Below are 5444 nucleotides of genomic sequence, written 5' to 3'. Positions count from 1 at the left end.
CAGGAAATTTGAAGGGTAGGTATGAACAAAATTGGAACTGCACATGTACTGCTAAGTGATTCAATACACACATTACTAATCGAGGAGGAGAACGATGGTCGCGGCGGCCTCTGTGAGTCATGGTCGGCAACGGGAGTCAGTTCATTGTCCACGACGGTGGTACTTCTTCCCTTGGCGTCGGCTTCCGAAAAGCAGATCCGAGACCATGGAAGACGATGCCGGGGAAGAGGCTCCATGTACGACGACGACGGTGGACCGGCTCCAGTGCGGCGTACGAGGTCGTCGATGAGGCAGATGCGATGCAGTGGACGAGTGCGCCTATGTAAAGGGGAGGAGCATGAAGGCTGCGGTGCCGTGGAGAAGTCTATTTTGCGGTGGGGATAGAAAATGGGGAGTATTTAGGTGTACTACTCTGGGTGCCGGGGTGGGGTTGGCTGGGTAGGGTGAACCTGAAGTTACGAAAATAGCCCCCTACCAAGCGTCATCCGTAGGCCTGTTCTGAAGGCTATGATGGTAACTTCCCACTCCTCGAATCAGGGTCGCGGGAGATTTTCCCGCCGACCTCAAAATTTTGTGACACTGGACTCCCCGTGTGGCGTGTTGAGTGATTCGGCTAAGCAACTAGCAAGTAGTAGTAGTAAACTCTGCATATTAGGTTTGAGCGAAGTCAAACTTCGTAAAGTTTGACCAAGTTTATAGAAAAATATAAATATTTACCATAACAAATATGTATGATGTTAAAGTACATTCAATAATGAATCTAATGGTATTTATTTTTTATTGTATATGTTAATATTTTTTGTTATAAGCTTTCTGAGAGTTTACAAAACTTGACTTTGACCAATGCTAATACGCGGACTTAAATAAAAACGGAGGGAGTACACATTTGTTTCCTTAGTTTGTAGTGAACTAATCATTTGTTGAATTTGTGATATAAATATATTAGACTATTGACTTTGAATGTAATGGTCTATACAATTCAATAGTTACAATCATTATCGAATCCCAAGATGTATACAAGGTCTATAGTACTTCACAACAAAAGAAAGAAGGCACGCAAAAGAAAGACTAACAAGGGTGCGAGCCAGCCGACACCGAGTACGATCCGTGCTCAGGATGGGCCACCTTCACCTAAGGATATCTCGAGGAGGGTGCATGTGGCGGGTAGGGCGATGCTACCGACAAATATGCTCAATGCTGCAACCGGTGCTATGCGGAGTCTACATGACAGTGTTCTTTCTTTGGAGAAGCGGCGTCTCAGAGAGAAGGATGTGGCATACCCGATTTTCACGGCCAAGGTGCCAGAGGGCAAGGGCTTTGTGGATAACTCTATCGGGCGTACGATCGTCCTGCGGTTTGTTGAAATCCACGCTATGTTGAACCTTCATCCGCTGCACTACACCTTGTTCGGCTATTTTCGCTGAGTATGGAGATGCGGATCATTCGCGACAAGACCCCGGACATCGTGATAGTCGACCCCTTCTACATGCGTGCCAAGATCTTGGGCAGCGCTGGGGACCGGCAAGTCCCGAGTTCTTACCTCGAAGGCGTCATTCTGGCAAACCAAGATAAGGATAACTTCCTCGTGCCTTACTTTCCTGAGTAAGTCCTCCCCTCAACTGGCCCGTAACATATGAATTCTTAGATTTCAATCGTTTTTCTTTTAACATTCCGTGTTTTCTGCAGTGACACACATTGCACGCTCATCCTCCTAAGCCCCAAATATTCCATGGCCACGTATTTCGACCCGGACCGTCAGTCGAACATAGACTACACAAATGTCAAGAAGGTTCTTGATGATGTTCTCCCCGGCTACGCCAAATCTGGAGGCACCTTCACCAGGCCTATTCGTAAGTACGGCAAGCACGTGTTCTCCCACAATACAACGTTCTGCTGCGTCAAGCAGCCGCCTGGCGGTCAGAAGGGTGCCTACTACGCCATCCATCACATGCGGGCGATCGTACGGGACCATCATCAACTTCTGCTACCGAGTAAACTCAAAGATTGGGCCGCGAGCATGTCGGCAATCCAGGACGCGGACATCAGACAAGAATTCTTTCGCATCCTGTCGGAGTTTGCGGAAATCATCCATCAAGATGTCCTTCGTACCTTGGGGAAGTTCTACCTCAGAAATCAACCGTCCAACAGTGACATCGACACAATGCTACAAATGCAGGCTGACAATGCCCGTTCTTTCATGACTCCCACGATAGACGGCAGCTTCATCCATGCTCCAGTCCCTTGAGTCGAGTCGAAAGGAGTGATGTTGTGTCTAGTTCTGAAACATCGATTGGCTCATGTTGTAATTAAACTTTAATGAACTTGTAGTATGTCTCTTTGGTTTCGAGAGTCGTTCAACTTAGATGTAATCGATGCTATTAATGTCTTGATTTTCTCTTCCGATCATTCTGTTGCATACTTATATATTGCTTATGTATTGTATGTGAATTGGTACTAACGTTTCGTTTGGCTAGTGCATAGCGATGCCGTCGTTTGTCGTGTACAAGGGTAAGGTTCCCGGAGTCTACGACGACTGGGAGGAGTGTCGGAGACAGGTTCACCGATTCAGCGATAACAGTTACAAAGGGTACACCACTAGGGCCGAGGCCGAATCTAGATACGCCCGCTATCTAGCGGGAGAGGGGAGGGAGCGTTGGAGGAACCGAATGAAGACGAGTTTCATCGTGATGATGCTCATCGTGATGACCGCAGCTCTCTTCTATGTGATGGTAGTTTAGATGATCGATATCGACTTGTAATGTGAAGACAAACTCGCTACTCGCGGTCTCGAGACTTGTAATATAATGTTCTATCTTTGTTCGGTCTTTTCAATTCGGAGACTAATATGATGAATTGTATTCAGAGACTAATATGATGAATTGTATTCAGAGACTAATCTTCTATTGTATTCGATGAATCTGTTGTAGATGTGTGCTGTCTATATTTTGTCCAATTATACATTTTGTAACCTGTGCAAAAAACAGAAAATAAAAAAATAAAAAAAAACTAATATTCATACTAATGGCGCATCACATCACAGTGCGCCATTAGTATGCCAAAGGATACTAATGGCGCATCATTAAACAATGCGCCATTAGTATGCCGAAGTTACTAATGGCGCATCTTGTTGTTGTGCGCCATTAGTATGCCAAAGCACCTCGGTATACATGGCCCCCTATGAGGCATACTAATGGCGCATTGTTGTATATACTAATGGCGTATCTGTGGTCCGCCATTAGTATACCAGATACTAATGGCGCACCAGTGGTGCGCCATTAGTAAAATATACTAATGGCGTGGCACTAATGGCGCACCACTAATGCGCTATTAATGGCCAAATTAGGTGCGCCATTAGTAGGCCTTTTCCTAGTAGTGACATGCTAAAACTCACATAATCCCAGTCAAATGAGAATCTAAATGCATTTCATAGTTATTACTTTGTAGGGTGCAACAAAAACAACCATAACTCTACATCAGCCATTATAAAAGCAACATTTTGACATATCCCAATGTGTGAATGAAACATGCAGAGAGAGCTTTTGAAGATGGAGCAGATAGGGCGGGAATGATTGTATGTATGTGGACGAGAGAGTAGGAGACAAACCTAACGAGACAGACAGAGAGAGAGAGAGAGAGAGAGAGAGAGAGAGAGAAAGAGAGGAAGAAGTTAGGTCCGTGAGAAAGAAGGAGACATGCAATATACGTGAGATACGTGTGCATCCGGATTCTGTATACGTGGAAGGAGAAGAGACAACATGTTTGATGAGAGAGCTGGAAAAACATGGACGAGAGGGGAAGGATCTTGTGGGTTGAGGGATTGACAATTTTGTGTGGGCGAGAGAGGGATTGGTAATTTTGTGCAAGAGAGAGAGAGAGATAAGGTGGGGGAGGAGTCATTCAGCCGTCGTCACATCACCCTGCTTCCAAATGACCTTGCATTCTCTAGCGCGGTGTGGTCGCCTTCTTCGATCTGCTCGATGCCCTCTTTGAAGATTGAGGTGTTGTGCATGTTGGGGTGCAAAGAAGCACAAGCGAGAGAGGTCGCCGTATAACCTTGGATGGGGATGAAGTGTGTGTGTGTGTGTGGTGTGTGTGTGTGTGTGTAGATATTGAGAGAAAACAAACCTAAGGAGAGAAATGGGTATTCACGAAGAGATTGTGCGGGCCTTGAGGTGGGCAGGGGCCGGGTGAGGGTGTCAAAATGTGTGCGTTGATGCATGTGTTGCATGAGATCGTGCGAGGGACGGACGGATCGAGAGATATGGTTGTTGTGTTACGGATGCTCCTCTCTCTCTCTCTCTCTCTCTCTCTCTCTCTCTCTCGCTCTCTCTCCCTCTCTCTCTCACACACACACACAAGTAAACTAGAAGACCGTTCTCTCATGTATACACAACGTATCGACATCTGTCTATGTCTCGCTCATACATGATCATTTGCACATTCACACCTCTCTATGTCTGTATCACACGCACACCGTCTCCACATTGCCCTTCCGCCACAACACACATATGGACACATACACACGTTCTCTCTCAGTCACACACACAAATTTAGTATTGAAAAAACTAGGGCGCACGTAAAATGTCCAAATCCAAATAAACACGAACTGGAGCTAAATTCAAATATATGGAAATATTGCAGCGTCAAGAACTTTCCCAGGAAAAAAAAGTTGAGTAATATTCGAGGATTTTTTTCACACACACAAAAAAGGTTCGGTGGATGTCCTTCGAGCGCGACACGGTGACACATCGTTCGATCGACCGCGCGGCCGCGGTTCAAGCACTTCCACAGGATTCCGTATTGTGGTTGTGGTACTAACTAATATAAGTGTTGCCTAAGTCTAATGTTTACGTGTACTAGTACGGTTTTCTTTTAAGTTTGACCAACCTTATATAAAACTAAAGTAAGCTCCCACACACGCACTCATCAATATGCCACCGCTGTCGTTGCGCATGCCGGCGCCCGCCTGCTCCGGCCAACAATTTCTCGCCCATCACCGCCGTGTCACCGCCATCCCTGTGCCATGAAGCCGAAGGCACGCCCTCTCACGTCGTCTGCAGTCCCTCCTCGCGATGTCGCCGCGCTGCCAAGCACGCGAGCAGCTGGTGGAGCCGCGTCTATGCATGCAACGTACAAAGAGGAGGACGAGCGCGTGCTCCAGCACGTCGGCGAGGAGGAACTAGCGTGTCATTGTCGTCTCCGCCCGCGCGGAGGAGGCGCACATGGTGGCTGTCACGGCGGAAGCCGGTCGCGTGCGCGTGGAGCCCGCAAACCGGGTGCGGACGCGGAATCTACCTTCGAGACCTTGAATGCCACATGGATCCTGCAATCTAAAGGAGCAATTTGGGTGAGTCGACTCATGTGAGCCGTTTGATGCAACATGGATGGCTAGAAGGGCTTCTTCCACCTCTTCTGGCATCTTCTTCCTTCGCTCCGTCGAACTT

The sequence above is a fragment of the Triticum dicoccoides genome, chromosome 6B (genome assembly GCF_002162155.2).
Source record: "Triticum dicoccoides isolate Atlit2015 ecotype Zavitan chromosome 6B, WEW_v2.0, whole genome shotgun sequence".
Lineage (NCBI taxonomy): Eukaryota > Viridiplantae > Streptophyta > Magnoliopsida > Poales > Poaceae > Triticum > Triticum dicoccoides.
The sequence above is the reverse complement of the archived record's forward strand: the minus strand, read 5'-3'. Positions refer to the sequence as shown.